At 42.0% G+C, this 20,819-nt stretch overlaps 1 protein-coding gene and 1 non-coding gene across 3 annotated transcripts in view; one reads left to right on the top strand and one right to left on the bottom strand.

Moving 5' to 3' along the window:
• Positions 1-20,819, top strand: part of LOC126354447 (octopamine receptor beta-2R) — a 698,957-nt gene that overhangs the window by 553,024 nt on the left and 125,114 nt on the right. The gene's annotated exons all lie outside the window — the stretch shown is intronic.
• On the bottom strand, positions 4,935-5,009 carry Trnas-uga (transfer RNA serine (anticodon UGA)). The gene has a single exon. It is a non-coding gene; the product is annotated as a tRNA-Ser (tRNA).

A 20,819-nucleotide genomic window follows, 5' to 3' on the forward strand; every position in this document is an offset into this window, starting at 1 on the left:
ACTACACGAATACGTAATAACAAATGTGGGTTCCTATATAGAAAAAAAAACGCAGTTGACATCCGTTTGACCTGTGGCAGCGACATCTAGCGGGCCAACCATAACGCCAATGGTTTCCCCCTTCAAGCTAGACTAGTTTCGTTGTTTATTGTTTTTCCGCTTGGTGCTTATTTCGTGAGATATTTGGCCGGTCACTATCAGTGGGCCACCCTGTATACACTTAGGTGCCAAAAGTCATGGGGTACAATAATGCCCATGTACCAATGGCTGTAGTCCGACAAGGCAAGGCGAAAAAGAGCACTGTACTGACAGAGCTGTCGTTTTTATTCAGGTGATTCATGTGAAAAGGTTTCCGACGTGATTATGGCCGCAAGACGTGAATTAATAGACTCTGACTGCGGAATGGTAGTTGCAGATAGAGGCATGGGACATTTCATTTCGGAAATCGTTATGGAATTCAATGTTGCAAGATCCACAGTCTCAATAGTGTGCCAAGAGCGCCAGATTTCAGGAATTACCTCTCACCATGGACAATGCGGGAGCCGACGGCCTTCACTTAACGACCGTTAGCAGTAGCGTTTGCTTGGAGTTGTTGGTGCTAACAAACAAGAAAAACTACGTGACATAACCTCATAAATCAATGTTGGACGTACGAAAAACGTATCCGTTAAGACAGCAGTTGGCAATTGATAACGGAAGCAAGACTAAGGAAAAATCAAGACATTTTCATAGGACCTGTCGACTTGGAAAATGTCTTCGACAGTGTCAAACGGTGCAAGATGTTCGAAACTCTGAGAAAATACGAGTAAGCTATATTGAAAGACAGGTAATATACAATACCTACATGAACCAAGGGGGAACAATAAGAGTGGAAGACGAAGAACCAAGTGCTAGGATAATAAATGGTGTAAGACAGGGATGTTTATTCGCCCCTACCGTTCAATCTATACATCGGAGAAGCAATGCCGGAACTAAAAGAAAGATTCAAGAATGGAATTAATGTTCAAAGTGGAAGGCTATCAATGACAAGATTCGGTGATAACATTGCTATCCTCATTGAAAGTGCAGAATGATTACAGTATCTACTAAGTAGAATGAACAGTGTAATGGGTATAGAATGTGGATTGAGAGTAAATCGAAGAAAGACTAAAGTAATGAGAAGAAGTAGAAATGAGAACGGCGAGAAAGTTAACGTGAAGATTGATGGTCACGAATTAAATGAAGCTTAAGAAGCCGGCCGGATTGACCGAGTGGTTCTAGGCGCTACAGTCTGGAACCAGGTGACAGCTACGGATGCTGGTTCGAAACCTCTCTCGGGCGCGGATGTGTGTGATGTCCTTAGGTTGGTTAGGATTAAGTATTTTTAAGTTATAGGGGACTGATGACATCAGAAGATAAGTCCCATAATGCTCAGAGCCAGTTTTTTGATGCTTAAGAATTCTAGTACCTAGGCAGTAGACTGACCGATGACTGGCGGATCAAGGAGGACATAAAATGCAGACTGCCACTGGCAAAAAGGGGGCATTCCTGATCTGGAAGAGGCTACTAGTATCTAACGTAGAACTTGATGTCTGAGAATGTATGTTTGGATCACAGCGTCCTGTGGTGGTAGAAGACGGGCTATTCGAAAACAGAAACAGAAGAGAATCGAAGCATTTGAGATGTGGTGCTACAGAAGAATGTTCAAAATTAAATGAACTGATGAAGTAAAGAATGTGGAGGTTCTCCGGAGAATCGCCGAGGAAAGGAATGTATGGAAAACACTGAAAGAAGAAGCAAGAGGAAGGTAGGAGATCTGTTATGGTTCAAATGCCTCTGAACACTATGGGACTTAACATCTGTGGTCATCAGTCCCCTAGAACTAAGAACTACTTAAACCTAATTAACCTAAGGACATCACACACATCTATGCCTGAGGCACTATTCTAACCTGCGACCGTAGCAGTTGGCGCGGTTCCGGACTGAGCGCCTAAAACCGCTAGACCACCGCGGCCGGCCAGATCTGTTAACATGACGGAATAAGTTAGATGTCATTAGAAGAAGCTGTAGAGGGTAAAAACTGTAGAGGAATACAGTGGGTAGAATACATCCTGCAAACACTTTAGGATGTAGGCTGCAAGTGCTGCTCTGACATGAAGAGGTTGACACAGTAGAGGAATTCGTGGTGGGCAGCATCAAACCGTTAGAAGACCGATGACTAAAAAGAAGAGACAGGAAAGAAAGAGCTGATGGTAGGTTTCGCGTGTAGCGCAAACCGTACGAAGCCATGCACCCAGGTCGTTAGCAAGGTACCGTGTCTACTCGTGGTGATTCCATAACGCTGTGGACTGTGTTTACATGGACTGGAAATGGTTATGTTTGCCTACTTTGAGACCATTTGCAGCCATTTATAGACTTCTTGTTACCAAAAAACTATGGAATTTTTATGGACAACAATGTGCTCTGTCACTGGGCCACAATTGTTCGCGAGTGGTCTGAATAACATTCTGGACAATTCGTGCCAACGCTTTGGCCAGCCAGATCAGCCGACGTAAATCCCATCTAACATTTATGGGACATAATCGAGAGGTCAACTCGTGAACAAAATTCTGCAACTGCAACACTTTCATAATTATGGTCGGCTATAGAGACAGCATGGCTCAGTATTTCTGCAAGAGACTTCAAAGAATTTGTTGAGTCCATGTCACGTCGAGATGCTGCAATACGTCGAGCAAAAGTAGGTCGGACATCTTAGGAGGCATCGCATTACTTTCGTCACATCAGTATATGTATGCTGTGTGTCTCATAATTAACGGCGTTAGCGCATATAGTGAAACGTACACGATACTTCTGTAAGGAAGCGCCAGTGAGAACAGGTCCGCAAACGAACCATTTGCGAGATACATTCGACTTTGTGGTTAACATCCATTACTGACGTGATTCTTTGCAAACACCACATGCCCGCCCATGGTTTGATCTTTGTTTGCATTTTCGGAACGTGTAGCTGTAAACAGAATGGATGTGACTATACAATACACAGTACGTCAGTTACTTTTGGAGCATCAGTTGTGTTGTACGATTGTTGGTGGCAACATGGAACATTATAGTAACGAGGAGTATGTGAATATGCGTTTCATGTACGTTAGTGCGAACGGCAGAGTTAGGGAAGCAGCACCCTTGTATCAGGAAGCATACGCCTCCCAAAGGCATCACAAGAGTCAGTATTACTTTGGAACACGAATTTTATTTTTTGATTGTAACGGAAAATAATTATCCTATTAAGTTCATTTGTTTTATTTGACCATAAATGACTTATATGTAGCACTTCACAATCTTTAGATTAGGAAATTTGTCATAACATTTGGTTTTCAGTTAAATAAAAAACTGTTATAATTTTCAATAGCAAAATTAATTTTTCGTAAAAATCAGCCATATGAAACTTTTGGCGATGTAGTATATACCGTAATTTTTACAATAGCTCTATTTCAAAATTATGTATAGTAATATATAATTATTTGTATTTTTTATCGGTTTTGCTAACCTCTAGAGGTTTATTGTAGTTGTTCACTCAAGATGCAAAGAACTACACTGACGGAAAAAAAGTCGCATCACTAAGAGGGAGTTTGCGAGAAAAGTTGGTAGGCGTGTTTCCACCTCTGGAAGATTATGTCTATTCCTATTTCGCGCCCGTCGTATAAGAGTAGCACCACTATGAGAATGCAAATCAGGTTTGCTTTAATTACACACTGCAACGGATATGAGCTTTAGTTAACTTCGAAGTTGGATGTGGTGAGCTGATGTTAGTCAAGAACGCCTTTAAGGCAACCAAGACGCCATCATCAACAGATCACTGCGTTTGAACGAGGTCGTTTAATAGCACTACGAAAAGCTGGATGTTACTCCTGTGATACTGCGGAAAGACTTGGCAGTTGCCATTGTACGTAAGTGCTGCCAGTGGTGACGGGAATGTACGCTCGCAAGAAGACCGGGCTCCGAACGGCCACTTAGTACTACCGAGAGGGAATACCGTCGTGTTTGGCGTATGGCTCTGGCACATCGAACGGCATTTGCAGCAGCAATTTGAGCAGCAGATTTCATCACAACGACATAACGAACTGTTACAGATCGGTCACTTCAACAACAGCCCCGAGATAGACGTCCTGTAGCGTGCATTCCACTGACCGAAAACCACCGCCATTTGCGACTTTAGTGGTCTCAAGCGAGAGCTCATTGGAGAGCAGAGTGAAGGTCTGTGTTTTCAGATGAGGGCCATGTATTGATTAGAAGGAAGCCAGCTGAGGACTTCCAAGCAACCTGTCTGCTTGCTAGACACACTGGACCGACACCTGCTATTTCATATGACTGCAGGAGCACTTTCATAATGTCCCACGCACACTGCTTGCCAATATGTACGTCACTCTGGTGATTCGCCCTGTTTTGCTGTCCTACTGAACAGCAATCCAGGGAGTATTATTCAACACGATTGCTCTCACCTACATATCGCAGTTGTAAGCCAACATGCTCTTCAAGGTGTCGATGTATTGCCTTGGCCTGCTTGATTACAGGATCTGCCTACAAACGAGCACGTACGAGATATCATCGATCGACAACTCCAGCGACATCCACAGACAGTATCCAAATGGCTCTGAGCACTATGGGACTTAACTGCTGTGGTCATCAGTCCCCTAGAACTTAGAACTACTTAAACCTAACTAACCTAAGGACAACACACACATCCATGCCCGAGGCAGGATTCGAACCTGCGACCGTAGCGGTAAGGTTGCTCCAGAATGTAGCGCCTAGAACCGCACAGCCACCCCGGCCGGCACAGACAGTATTAAACGTCCCTGTATTGACCGACCAATTGCAACAAGCATGGAACTCCATCCCACAAACTGACATCTGGCACCTGTACAACACGATCCATGTAAAACTTCCTGGCAGATTAAAACTTCGTGCCGGGCCGAGACTCGAACTCGGGACCTTTGCCTTTCACGGGCAAGTGCTCTACCAACTGAGCTACCCTAGCACGACTCACGCCCCGACCTCACAGCTCTGCTTCCTCCAGTACCTCGTCTGCTACCTTCCGAACTTTACAGAAGCTCTCCTGCGAACCTTTCAATGCTAGCACTCCTGAAAGAAAGGATATTGCGGAGACATGGCTTTGCCACCATACATGTACGTTTGCATGCTTGCATTCAATATTCTGGCGGTTACACTAGCTATTAATGTACTAGCATTTGTCATTGGCAATGGCTTATCTCGCGCTTACATTAACATGTGCTCTTTCATTTTTAAACACTTACACACGTCATCTAGACAAATGAATTATCGAAATTTCGTAACTCGGCATTAATTTCTTCTTTTTTTGTGTGTTTGTCTCCGTTTTCCCTTCATTCTTTCGAGAGCCAGTGGGACAGTCTTTGTCTTGTTACAGAGTTGTATGTAAGTCTTCGTGCTACAAACACAACGTGTCCCATATACGATTTCTATGCTGAATTGTATGATTTGCATTGAAAATGCATTCTAAAATATTTACGATCTCCTTAAATGAAGACAGTGAGTAATACAAAGTATGGGTATGTTCACAAGACGACTCAAGCGATATTCAGAAAGCTAATGTACAGATCTCATTGGTTGGTACTTGTGGGTGGGAAATAAACGAAAATGTGATTTATATGTGAATAAGTATCTTGACAGCGTTAACCTTTACCTCATCCCCTAGAGAAGGCAACACACAAAATGAGTATTAAAATTATTTGTTCACTACAACAACTATGTTAGAACTGTTTTTAATGACGCTGTGTCCCTTACTAAACAGTCTGTATGACTGGCTGAGGACGTAGGTTGCAAGTGCTACTCTGAGATGAAGAGGTTGGCACAGGAGAGGAATTCGTGGCGGGCCGCATCTAACCAGGTAGAAAACTAACGATAAAATAAAACTAGCTGAGCAAAATGAAATTCACTATTAACAGAGTCGGAGGGGTTATCCGCAAGTATCTCCTTGCTTTCAGAAGAAAACTTCAGGAAAACTACAAGGCATACGGAACACAGACACAGAAAATACACCAAGGATATAGAATCTGTCCTAGTTTCGATTCGTAATTCGCTCCGTAACGTAGTAGCACAAGGGGCTAGCATCTCTGGACAAATAGACAAATCATACGCTCGGTACTGTCACATCGAATTGGTTGGAGCCTACAGACAGGCAATCCAGTACAGATATCTCGAAAGCGGGGTACTATCCTTGCGCCTTCCCTGACTTCAGTGAATTGCAGGCTCGAGTCTTCTGTCCGTATTGAGGTTATCCGTTTCACAATCAGTGTTAGTATTGAGCACCCGTAGTGTGAGTGAAAAACTTGGAGAGATGCTCTATCCACTGATAGGTGTCTCTTGTCCGTCTTGCAGTTTTCACACACTCCAGTATATGAAATGTTCTTAGCCTTTGACAAGACGCTGTTATCTAATTCATGTAAGAAAATTAAACACCTACAGCCGTCCTTCTGACTTCATTTATTGTCTGGCTACCAGTTTCGGTGCTTCAGTGCACTATCTTCAGGCCTCCCTGATGCTGAAGGGCTTAACACAATATGTATACACGACGCATCGATGCCCAACATCTGTAAAAGATTTACGCAGACTAATCTGTAACCGCGATATTGTCTCTCCGGCCATCAACTATCAACTAATTGGAGAAACATTCAAAATACAACGTCCAAAAATGTATATCAAAAGGATGGAATACAAAAATTTTCCATTACAGTCCAGAAAGCTGTTAATGTCACCGCGTTCGGTTGCTCAAAAGCGTCGTTTCTTGGTAGCCCAAATGCATTTATTATTCAGTTCAGGGCTTTTGCTCGCTGTATCTCAAAAGAGGAGAGCAGAACTTAGTAAATATTTGGCAGTTTTCAGTTTCACTCTGCCTTATGAAATAAGAGATTCGATAGTCTTCAGAATTATTTGACCCTGGAGCGATCCGTAGTTACTGGGCTAACGATAACAACTGTGAGCTGAACTTGTATTAGAAGTCTTATGTTGTACAATACTATGAAGTGCCTATGGCGTTAAAATAAATGAAAACTGGGATGTAACTAACAATGGGAGACACCTGATTTCGAGTATTAGTCACTCCGTCCGACATTCTTTCATGGACGGTAGTAATTTCCTTTCGTTATGATTGTATCACTTTAACACTATTTTTATTTTCTTCATCCGGTTTGGTACTTCGTATTTCCAGCACTTGCTTTGTATTCACGATCTTTTCCCCATCACGGCGATGCCAGTGCAACGGGAGGGAACCCACTTGTGTAACAAGTTGGAAACAAAAATGCGGTTGGTAACGTATATGGGTTAATGCACACCGAGGCGTTTCTCAGCGTTCTGCAGCCCTTTGTCGTAGAAGCGCTGTGCGAGACAATCTGATTCAACGCACTGTGAGGGTAGTTTATATTTTTATCACGAATTGCAGCACAAATTATGTCGCATTACATTGCAGATCTTGAGCTGTTGGTCTCAATCTCAGCTTCCATTTGATTGTCATATTTTATATTTATCGCGTTATTTGTCTTGAAAGGAGGATATAAGATGAACATCAACAGAAGCAAAACGACGATAATGGAATGTAGTCGAATGAAATCAGGCGATGCTGCGGGTATTAGATTAGGAAATGAGACACTTAAAGCAGTAGAAGAGATTTTCTATTTGAAGAGAAAAATAACTGATGATGGTGAAAGTGGAGGGGATATAAGATGTAGACTGACTATGGTAACGAAAGCGTTTCTTTGTTAACATCGAGCATAAATTTAAGCGTCAGGAAGTTTTTTTGAAAATATTTGTATGGAGTGTAGTCACGTATGAAAGTGAAACATAGACTATAAATAGTTTAGACACGAAGAGAATAGAAGCTGTCGAAAGTTGGTGCTACAGAAAAATGCTGAAGATTAGATGGGTAGGTCACGTAACCAATCAGGCGGTAATCAATAAAATTGGGAAGAAGAGGAACTTGTGGCACAGCTTGACTAGAAGAAGGGATCGGTTAGTAGGACACGTTTTCAGGCATCAAAAGTTCGCCAATTTCGTATCGGATGGTTGCGTGGAGGATAAATATCGCAGAGGGAGACCCAGAGATCCATACACCAACAGGTTCACAAGCATGGAGAGCTGCATTAGACCAGTCTCTGGACTGAAGACCACAAAAACCAGAACAACATTTTTGGTCATGATGAAAATGATCGCTTTAGTTGTATTACAAAATGTTTGTTTATGATCCAACTAGTTTCGCGGCATTAGAGCCACGTCTTCACTGATAGATATTCATTTCGTAATTTAGTATTAGCGACAGCCTGCAGACCATCCAGCATTCTTTGTCCAGGTGTGATAAAAAGAAGTTGAGTCATCTACTGGTTATCGTTTGAACTAAATTATGAAATAAATATGTATCAGTGAAGATGTAGTTCTAATATTCATCACACTTTCGAAGAGGTCTTTTCCAACAGAGCTCTACAGTAGAAGGTGCCCATAGTACAAAACTTAGTTTGACTCCCATTATTAATGCGTATCGTTATTTTGATAGCTGTGTGCAGAATATAATTTGCTGCGAGAAATCATTAAAATTTCGGTTAGAAGAAGCTGCGTGTGATAAGGAAAGCAAAAACGTAATTTAGTTTGAGCACATGAGAAACCCTGCTTGAATAGTGCAACAACGGTTTTCTACAATATTTCCACCGGATTATGTTAAGTTAGAGGTCCTCCCATCAATGACCTTCCTTGTAACACAGAGCTAGGCTTTCACTGAAAGAAAGTAATAAAGTCCGTAGTGGACGGGTTTCTGAAGGCTTTCACAACGCTAGGAAGGCGTATTTAAGCAGAGAGGCAAAGCTAAGGAATTTCAATAATACTGCTAAAATCTTATTCAATTTACGAATACCTTTTAATTTGGATTAGCTGCGTCCAAAGAACTTTTATTAAATTTTACGCGAAGTCAGAGCGTACAGAGGGCTTTTAACAAAAGACAGAATTGCTGTCAGTTTTTGGTGGTTACGCTTCCCCGTCCCATTTCTGAGGATTATTGTTTGTTAAATCTGTGTTTTATCATCGTCTGTGATAAAAACCCTTATAGCCTTTTAGTGTCTCTTCGTTTTAATGAAGACCTGCTATATTAATTTTTGTCCCTTGGTTCACTTTAAAGACTCTCCCTTTCACAAACACATTAAATCCTTATATGTGCTTAATTTTGTCGACTGCTATAAATACTGTCTCCATGTGGTTTTGCGGAAGTACGATAACTAAATTTAAATTATTACAAACGCCGAATTTTATTGTATAACTAAGAGCTTCGAAAAGAGTTTGTGAATACTTCGTTCGATATTTAACTTGTTAAGGGAGATTCTTTATAGCTAGGTCATATACTCGTACAAAAATTTCACACCTGTGTAAAATACAGCCAATAAGAACACCGTCTTGTTGAACAGTTCTGCATGCTTTGCACTTAAGCCTTAGCTTTTGGAGTTATTAAAAAACAAAAAGAAAGAAAGAAAAACAGCAGAGTTAGCTAGCCACTGCCTTCCAGCAACATGTCAGTAAAGTGTGCAACGAGTGAATGGCTGTAAAGTGCAGTTATTCAAAAATGGTTCAAATGGCTCTGAGCACTATGGGACTTAACATCTGAGGTCATCAGTCCCCTAGAACGTAGAACTACTTAAACCTAACTAACCTAAGGACGTCACACACATCCGTGTCCGAGGCTGGATTCGTACCTGCGACCATAGCGGCAGCGCGGTTCCAGACTAAAGCGCCTAGAACCACACGGCCACACCGGCAGGCAAAGTGCAGTTGTATTCGTGTTGTTATTATGGATGGTGGCGAAATGAAAGTAAGGTTGAAATCCAATTTCGGTGTTTCTCGGCACAAACGAACTTATCTTTTCCTCGTAAGGATGAATGTGGAACTATTATCAGCACAGTCACAACCTTCCTATCACAGCACAGTGCATGGAGTCTTATGATATAATCCCGATCTTCGGTACATTTTTTTACAACGGAAAATGTATGCCATCATTTTAGCACTTCTTTCTGCTCAGAAAGGGTTACTAGAAAGTTTTCAACTACCAAAATTCGAACCGAGATCTCCAGTGTCAAGGGCTAGTGGTCCAGTATGCTTTAGCCGCCTTTAACTACAATATAGGTTTCAGCTTAACTTCATTTGCTACCAAGATTTAATGATGGATCAGAGTAATTCCGTTTAAATTTCCTAAAAATGTTGGTCACTTCACCGCCAACCTTTTAAGATTTCACCATGTCCTTTGAATTAATTACGGAAAAATGAATAAACAAAATTTTAGAATGGACCCGAACAGAAAGAAGACAGAGGGAAGAACAACGAACGCCGTGGATGCCAAACACTAAAAATGATTTTATAAATTCCCAGTTACAGAAGAACTGTGACGGAGAGAACACATCGGAGGAAACTTATTGAACGCACTGCGTTGTTATTCTATACATATTAAATAATCGTGCTAGATTATGATCAGACACGACAGAAAGAAACGGGCAGTATCCAATCACAAGATTAGTAGCCTAGTACGTAACTGGAGGTCGTCACATAACTGGCGGGAAACAAGTGGCAACACCATCAAGGTGTGCGACATAAACAGAAGTCGGCAGGTGTGTCTCTGCATCTGGAGAATGATGTCTGTTCAGTTTTCACTCCACTGCTAAGAATAACGCCAGTAGCACCACTGTTTGCTTTAAATGCGTGCTGTAACGGTCGTGAGTGTTAGCTGCCAAATGCTAAGAACATTTCATATACTAGAGTGTGTGAAAACTGCAAGAAAAACTGCAAGACGGACAAGAGACACCTATCAGTGGATAGAGCATCTCTCCAAGTTTTTCACTCACACTACGGGTGCTCAATACTAACACTGATTGTGAAACGGCTAACCTCAATACGGACAGAAGACTCGAGCCTGCAATTCACTGAAGTCAGGGAAGGCGCAAGGATAGTACCCCGCTTTCGAGATATCTGTACTGGATTGCCTGTATGTAGGCTCCAACCAATTCGATGTGACAGTACCGAGCGTATGATTTGTCTATTTGTCCAGAGATGCTAGCCCCTTGTGCTACTACGTTACGGAGCGAATTACGAATCGAAACTAGGACAGATTCTATATCCTTGGTGTATTTTCTGTGTCTATGTTCTGTATGCCTTGTAGTTTTCCTGAAGTTTTCTTCTGAAAGCAAGGAGATACTTGCGGATAACCCCTCTGACTCGGTTAATAGTGAATTTCATTTTGCTCAGCTAGTTTTATTTTATCGTTAGTTTTCTACCTGGTTAGATGCGGCCTGCCACGAATTCCTCTCCTGTGCCAACCTCTTCATCTCAGAGTAGCACTTGCAACCTACGTCGTCAGCCAGTCATACAGACTGTTTAGTAAGGGACACAGCATCATTAAAAACAGTTCTAACATAGATGTTGTAGTGAACAAATAATTTTAATACTCATTTTGTGTGTTGCCTTCTCTAGGGGATGACGAAAGGTTAACGCTGTCAAGGTACTTATAAATCACATTTTCGTTTATTTCCCACCCACAAGTACCAACCAATGAGATCTGTACATCAGCTTTCTGAATATCGCTTGAGTCGTCTTGTGAACATACCCATACTTTGTATTACTCATTTAAGGAGATCGTAAATATTTTAGAATGCATTTTCAATGCAAATCATTCTATTCAGCATAGAAATCGTATATGGGACGCGTTGTGTTTGTCGCACGAAGACTTACATACAACTCTGTAACAAGACAAAGACTGTCCCACTGGCGCTCGAAAGAATGACGGGAAAACGTAGACAAACACACAAAAAAAAGAAGAAATTAATGCTGAGTTACGAAATTTCGATAATTCATTTGTCTAGATGACGTATGTAAGTGTTTAACAGATTGGAATGGTGAGCTGATGTTAGACAAGAATGCCTTTTAAGGCGACAAAGATGCCGTTATCGGCACCTCACTGAGTTCGAACGAGGTCGTGTAATAAAAGTACGAGAATCTGGATATTCCTTACGTGATATTACAGAAAGGGCTGGAAGGAATGTAGCCACCGTACATGACTGCTGGCAGCGGTGGTGACGGTAATCTACGGACGCAAGAACTTGATCTGGACGCCACCTGGCTTTACCGAAAGGGAAGACCGTCGTGTTCGGCGTACGGCTCTGATGCATCGTATTGTGTCTGCAGCTGCAAACTGAGCAGCGGTTGGCATCACAATGACACAACGAACTCGAACTGTTGCAAATATGTTACTTTAAGGGAGGCTACAAGCCACACGTCCTATACCGTGCATTACACTGACCCAAACCACCTCCATTTGTAACTTCAGCTGTGTCAAGCGAGGGCTCATTGGAGGGCAGGGTGGAAGTCTCTTGTGTTGTTTGATGAAAGCTGGTATCGCCTCGGTGCCAGTCATGGCCTTGTGTGCTAGACACACTGCACCTACGCCTTGAGTTCGGGGCATGATTTCGTACGACAGCAGGAGCACTTTCGTGGTTATTCCAAGCACCCTAACTACAAATTTTTACGTCAGTCTCGTGATTCAACCAGTTGTGTGGCAATTAATGAACAGCATTGTAGGAGATATTTTCCAACAGGATAACGCTCACTCACATACTAATTCTTGTAATCCAACATGTTCCGCAAACTGTCGACACAATGCCTTGGCCAGCTTGATCATAAAATCATTCTCCAATCAAGCATATATGTGGGACATCATCGGAAGACAACTACAGCGTTATGTACGACCCTCATTTACCGTCCCTGTACCGACCGATCGGCGGCACATGTACAACACAAAGCATGGATCTTTGTATGCCTACATTCAACATTCTGGCTGTTACACTTGTTATTAATGCACTAGCACGTCATGTTTTCAATGGATTATCTCGTGCTTACATTTAACTGTGATCTTGCAATGTTAGTCACCCAAATAAGTTACCTAAGCAAATGTATTCTTCAAACTGCATCACTCTAAATTAATTATTTTGTGGTGTTGCGATTTTTTTCAGTAAGTGCAGTTTGGATATCTACGGTTAATAACATGACGTAATGTGAAATAATACCAGCATGTGAGATTCGAAATAGGAAAGACAGGTAGAAGAAAGATCTGTCGAGAATATGAGTTGAATCTATAAAGTAAAACAAATGCAAGAAAGGCAAAAACTGGGTTTTATGTCGCCTCGTCGACGCTGTCTATTCTAGACTCATTGCTACTGCATTTGGGGCGCTGATTAAACAGACCTGGGAGTCTAAAACTACAAACTATATGGGAGTGTAACATACATGCTCAGGAAACGTCAGTTTAAAATTATGGGAGATACGAGGAGGAGGATTAGATTATTGTTAACGTCCCATCGACAACGAGGTCATTAGAGACGGAACACGAACTGGAATTAAGAAAGGATGGCGAAGGCAATCTCCTGTGCCCTTTCAAAGGAACCATCCCGGAATTTTCCTGAAGCGATTAAGGGAAATTACAGAAAACCGAAACCAAGATGGCTGGATGCGAGTCTGAACCGTCGTCCTCCCGAGTGCGAGTCCAGTGTGCTAACCACTGCGCCACCTCACTTGGTTACTGGAGGAGAGGCGGGGGTGATCTCACAGAACTCTGCTGGATAAGATCAGAGAACTAGTAACCGTTGTAAAATGTGCAAAAGTTCTGCTGCCTCCATAGTATACTTCGTATAGCTCATGCAATATACAGATGGTGGTAATACCGCATGCACAAGGTACAAAAGGGCAGTGCATTGGCGAATCTGTCATTTTTACTCAGGTGACTCATGTGATAAGGTGTCCGATGTGATTACTGCCGCACGACGAGAATTAACAGACTTTGAATGCGGAATGGTAGTTGGAGCCAAACTCGTGACCCATTCCATTTCGGAAATCGATTGGGAATTCTACAGTCAGCGATCCACAGTGTCAAGAGTGTGCCAAGAATGCCTGTCACAATGGACAACGCAGTGGCCAACAGCCTTCACTTATGAACCGAGAACAGCAGTGTTGTCGAAGAGCTGTCAGTGATAACAGACAAGCAACACTGCGAGAAATAACTGCAGAAATCAATGTGGACGTACGGCGAACGTATCCGCTGGCACAGTGCGGCCAATTTGGCTTAATGCTCTATGCCAGTAGACGACTGAAGCCTGTAGATTTGCTAACCACACGACCCGACTGCAGTGCCTCTCCTGGGTTCGTTCCGTTCTCGGTTGGACGATAGACGACTGGAAAACCGTGGCCTGGTCATATGAGCCTCGATCTTAGTTCGTAAGAGCTGATGTTAGGGTTCGAGTGTGGCCCAAGAAGAAATAGACCCAAGTTGTCAACAAAGCACTGAGCAAACTGATTTCAGCTTCGCAGTGGTGTGGGCTGTGTTTACGTGGAAAGGACTGGGCCCTCTGGTCCAACTGAACCGATGATTGACTGGTAATGATTATGTTCGGCTACTTGGAGACCATCTGCAGCCATTCATGGATTTCACTTTCTCAAACAACGATGGATTTTTTTAATGATGAAAATGCGTCATGAAACTGGGTCACAGTTTTTCTTGACTGATCTGAAGAATATTCTGAACAGTTCGAGCGTATGATTAGATCATCCATATTTCCCGACATAAATGCCATCAAACATTCACGGGACATAATCGAGAGGTCAGTTCAAGCACAAACTCCTGCACTGCTAACACCTTAACAATTATGGATGGCTATAGCGGCAGCTTGGCTCAATATTTCTGCAAGGGCTTCCAAAGTCTTGTTGAGTGCATGTCACGTTGAATTGTTCCACTACGACTTGCAAAAGGAGCTTCGACACGATATTAGGAGGAATCCAACGACATTTGTCACTTTAATGTAGAGCGAGGTATTTGCGCGCACAACCAACGCGCACAGAGTGGGAGACAGTGTAGCTAATATTCATACGAACTGCTCGCCACTGCTTCGTTTAACGAATTACAGAATGGACACTTACTGGTGTATGTAGACTTATTCTGCACAGAATAGGAACTCTCAGATCTATGTGTTGTAATTCGTAAACGTCACTGATGTTTTAGTTCTGTGGATGATACAAACGTATTGGGCAGCAAAATAACTGACGAAAGCAAAGTTAGAGAGGACACAAAAAGCAGATTGTTAATAGCAAGAACAGTTTTTCAGAAAAAGAGAAATATTTTAACATTTCATAACGATTTAAGTGCATTTTCCGAAAGTTTTTGGAGTGTGGCCTTATATAAAAGTGAAACTTGGACGTCAGATGATTTACACAGGAAGGGAATAGAAGCTTTTGAAGTGCAGTACAACAGAAGGATTCTGAGGATGAAATTGATAGATCTAATGACAAATGAAGAGGCATTGAATCGAACTGGTGACAAGGCGCTATGGCACAATTAGACTAAGCTAGGGGATCAAAGGGTCACTTGATAGGAGACATCCTGAGCAATTAAGGCATCGTCATTTTATTTGTGGGAAGTGTGGTGGGAGGTAGAGGGACAGAAAAATTAGGAGAAAACCAAAGATTGTCTATAATGTGTAGGTTCAATTGAGTTTTTCACATATCTTCATACATTTTAGTTCATTACTCCTAAAACAGAAAATACATAACTTAAAGATTTCAATGAGTCAAGGGCCCAACGATGTCCTTTCAGTACTTCATATAAAATTGCTATGCTGTCTTTTTTCATATAAAATTGCCACAGTCGTTCATTTAGTAATATCTTTTGTCAACGAACACCAGGGATGCGACAGAAAGACGTGTAGATGTCATTGTAACTGACTGACAACACCAGGATCGACGTAACGAGAGTCAAATCGAAATAAGCTTTGGTTTGAATACCGTCTTGTTCTCTGCATTGTTGATTTGTCTGTGACGTTGCGTTGCAAAATACCTTTAGAGGTTTCTGAGCAATGACTAAGAAGTGGGTCATAGAAAAAGAAGTACCTCAACACATCAGTTATCACAGTGTGAATGATTATTTAGAAAAAATTTTCATCCTAACAGCAGACTATCTACAATGTGACAATGCCTCGTATTAGCTTATCCTTCTCTTTCTCCATAGGTGACCACAACACATACCGAGACTAACAAAGGAACTTTAATAGCTGTGTGCGCTAGTGTTTATTTTATATACGTCCTCTGTTGTCTGATGAGGTCCAACCTCGAAACAAATAATTTAAGTAGTTGAACATTTGTGATTGGTAGCGGTATTTGCAGATCCTTTCACAGTTTTTACATTGTCACGATCGATTAGTAGTGAATATGGCTTCAAACTGTCGTTTTCCTGTTTGCTCCATACTTGTTCACACTACGGCATTTCCTTCTACCCAACACATCATATATTCCTTATTTCACTTCAGTTCTCTTTAAATCTTCATTGTTCTTTACTTTTTCTTTCCATGAGTCTCTTTTTGATATTCTCCAAAACTTCAAGGCAAATACTTTCGTCTTACTGAATGTCTATTTTTCGATGTCTTTGCTCTACACAAGACTATATCTGTTAAAATCGACTTTAATGTTATTCTTCAAGCCTACTCATCACTGCTCTATAAGACTGAGCTGAACATCCCATTGAGCTTCCAACCATTAATAATTCGTTTAACACTTCAATCTTGTGTCAAATCGAAAGACTTGCACCAGCCGAACGGTCTACCCGACGGGAGGCCGTCGTCACACGACATTTCATTACATCTCATATTCCCTCTTTACCAATATAGGTATAGGTACTAAAATGTATTATTCTCTTTTGATTTCCATTATCGTGTGTAGAGTTCATTAGTACTGGTAAGGTATTCCGTTTTTTGACAATCTTCAGATTCGAATTTTTTATTATATTGCTAACTCATTTCCTACGTAATATCATCCTACGCATCTTGTACTATGACGACATGGTCACCAGAAAATAATAAATGATGTAGGTGTGTTGTAGCTATAATTTCAGTTTCAGTGATGTAGGTATGTTGTAGCTATAAATTCTAATTCCATTCTCTTACATATACGATACATTTTAAGTACTGTTGGTGACATGGTTCAACCTCATAACACGCCGTTGCTTGTTGTAAATTACTGCGAACGTGTAATACCAAATTTAGCTCGGAATATCTTCATATACAGGGTGTTAGGGACGTAGATACAGATATTCTGAGTATTGGTACATAAAAATGTACCCACGTCAGTATGCTAGTTGGTTTTTCTCTGTATCTAACAGTCCTCCTGCAAACTCATCACACAGTTTACCACCTGATATTTTCTGCACGTTTATGGCTGTGGCACAATGTGCACTACGCCTCTCAATACAGACTTTCTGTTGTGTGTAAGCACGTCCAATCTCCAATACCTGATCTGCTGCCCAAGGGAAAATAAAATTAAAGGCTTGCTTATGCCATCCGTACTTGGAGGTTATAACTGACTTAAAAACATACTACTCGTAATAGCTATAATTATTAGTCTCCAGATGAAGTAAATGCTGATGTGATGTTCAGTACAACAAATAACTGTATTTATATCCTTAACATCCCGCATTTTTGTGTTATGTTAATAAAGGAGCCCTTCTCATATATAATGTTTTCAAAGCATATTATATCGAACCGGATTTTTTTAATCGTTTCCTTTGTGTTTTTACAAAAATTGTTGTACTGTGAAAATGTAGTCTACTCATAATGTAACAGCTTTGAAAGTGCATTGCTCTTCTTGGATTCTAAAAATTAAGTATTTGTTAGCACCATAACAAAAGAGAGTTTGTAAGTGAAGGACAAGCCCAATCAAAACTATCTAACTAAATCAGACGCTGCCTGTGTTGTTAGACAGCTCAAGGTGGGGTGGGGAGGGGGGGGGGGGAGGTTCGCAGCCTAACCGTCAGTTTGTGAGGCGGCATTAGTGGTCGAAAGCCCGAAACTCTGTGCATAATTCCCAGCTCGGTAGCGTCTTAACTGGATGCGATAATAATCAGTTTTTGGTGAATGCGGGTGGTCATGACCCGCGGCAGGCCTTGCCGCTGGTGCAGGAAATTAGTTTGGAGAACTTGAGTCATTAATTAAGCTCAGGTGGCACACGGCAGCGGCGCCGCCGACTATATTCGCGGCTCAGCCACAGAAGCGGCGGGCCCAGTCCCGGCAGCGCGGCCCGTGTAATTCGCTGGGAAGCCGCGCGCCACACGTCCCCGTAAACCGCCAAGTGGCGGCTCCGTGCTTCGGGAGGCTGCCTGCAGAGGACGCCAGGTATCTACCGCAGGTATTCCTCCACTGTTCCGACCGAGGCACGAAGCACAACAGCGACCGAAATTAATTGAATATCAGGGCTGATTTGTGGGGCGTTCTGCGACGGAATCTCGTAACAACAACTCGAGTGTAATTCGCTTCAGGAAGTTTCCATTGCTTTGGTGTGGATTTCGAACTACACTATAGAAATACAGACCTTCCGAAAGCTGTTCATACATACAGTAATGCAGCAATAAGTACAATCTCAATGTTGTTGTCTGCAGTCCGACGACTGCTTTGATGCAACTCCCCCCCTTCCTCGCCCCCCCTCCCCCAGCCACCCAGTTCGTTCATTTTACATTTACTTTAATAATGACAAATTCATTTTAATGGCAGTGAAAAAGGTGGCCCCTACATTACTTAAGTAGGCGACAATTGCATTTTTTTGAGAGCATAAACGAATCTACGAGCTGCTTCCTGTATATATAGTGATATACGCTTAACGACAATACTAAAATGACAAGAGTCACTCAATTTTAACATAGTTACTAATCCTTGGGGCAATGAAAGGTTTACAGTTATTGAACTATATGAAAAAAACATATATTAGTTACAAACTACTGCGTGCACACACAAGTAAACGTCACCCTCAGATTTTCGGATTTGGTTATAACACGTGCGATGTGCCTTCCATCATAGCGATGACGTAGCGCAGATGAATATTCAATTTCTGTATGCCCCGCTGAAGTGTCGGAATATCGATGCTGTCGATGACCTTCTGAATGGCTGCTTTCAGCTCAGCAGTCGTTTTGGGGTTATTGATTTACAGCTTGTATTTCATGCAGCCTCCCAAAAAGGAGTCGCATGTGTTCAGATCAGGAGAATTTTGCGGGCAATCGAGGCTCATGCCAGTGGCATCTAGGTAGGCCAGAACCAGAATGTTGTCCCTACACTGCTCCTCCAGGGTCGAGCTCCGAGTTTCATGAACCACATCTTGTCGAAATCACGGTCACTTTGGATAATGGGTATGAAATCATCTTCGAAAACCTCTACGTACCGTTCGGTGGTCACCGTACCATCAAAAAATATAGCAGCGATTATTCCGTGACTGGACATTGCACGCCACAGAGTCACCCGTTGAAGATGACGAGATTTCTCGATAGCGAAATGCGGATACTCAGTCACCTAAATGCGTCAGTTTTAATTATTGACGTAGTTTTGATTATTGACGAACCCATTCAAATCGAAGTGGGCTTCGTCGCTAAACCGTACCATATTCACGTCAAAACCCTGTTCGTCAATTCCGAGGACAATAGCGTTGGCGAAACACAACCGCTGTTCCATGGCCCAGGGGCATAAAGGCTGCTGGGTTTGAATTTTGTTTGAGAAGAGATGCAGGTCTTCAACAACAATTGGTCGCACTGTCGGAGTCGATTTCCACCTGCTTTGTAGCTCGTCTGATCGATTTCGTGGAGCTAGTTTTAAACACAGCGCGTATATTCTCAGTATTTTCGGGTGTTTTCACCCTTTCTGGAGGGCCGACGTTACCAACACTGAGAATGCGCTAGGTGACGATCAGTTCGGCTTTAGGAAAAGTAAAGGCACGAGAGAGGCAATTCTGACGTTACAGCTATTAATGGAAGCAAGGCTAAAGAAAAATCAAGACAAGTTCATAGTATTTGTCGACCTGGAAAAAGCGTTCGACAATATAAAATGGTGCAAGCTGTTCAAGATTCTGAAAAAAGTAGGGGTAAGCTATAGGGAGAGACGGGTCAATATGTACAACAATCAAGAGGGAATAATAAGAGTGGACGATCAAGAACGAAGTGCTCGTATTAAGAAGGGAGTAAGACAAGGCTGTAGCCTTTCGCCCCTACTCTTCAATCTGTACATCGAGGAAGCAATGATGGAAATAAAAGAAAGGTTCAGGAGTGGAATTAAAATACAAGGTGAAAGGATATCAATGATACGATTCGCTGATGATATTGCTATCCTGACTGAAAGTGAAGAAGAATTAAATGATTTGCTGAACGGAATTAACAGTCTAATAAGTACACAGTATGGTTTGAGAGTAAATCGAAGGAAGACGAAGGTAATGAGAAGTAGTAGAAATGAGAACAGCGAGAAACTTAACGTCAGGATTGATGGTCACGAAGTCAATGAAGTTAAGGAATTCTGCTACCTAGGCAGTAAAATAACCAATGACGGACGGAGCAAGGAGGACATCAAAAGTAGACTCGCTATGGCAAAAAAGGCATTTCTGGCCAAGAGAAGTCTACTAATATCAAATACCGGCCTTAATTTGAGGAAGAAATTTCTGAGGATGTACATCTGGAGTACAGCATTGTATGGTAGTGAAACATGGACTTTGGGAGAACCGGAACAGAAGAGAATCGAAGCATTTGAGATGTGGTGCTATAGACGAATGTTGAAAATTAGGTGGACTGATAAGGTAAGGAATGAGGAGGTTCTACGCAGAATCGGAGAGGAAAGGAATATGTGGAAAACACTGATAAGGAGAAGGGACAGGATGATAGGACATCTGCTAAGACATGAGGGAATGACTTCCATCGTACTAGAGGGAGCTGTAGAGGGCAAAAACTGCAGAGG

This window comes from Schistocerca gregaria, chromosome 3, assembly GCF_023897955.1.
Source record: "Schistocerca gregaria isolate iqSchGreg1 chromosome 3, iqSchGreg1.2, whole genome shotgun sequence".
In the NCBI taxonomy this organism is placed as follows: domain Eukaryota; kingdom Metazoa; phylum Arthropoda; class Insecta; order Orthoptera; family Acrididae; genus Schistocerca; species Schistocerca gregaria.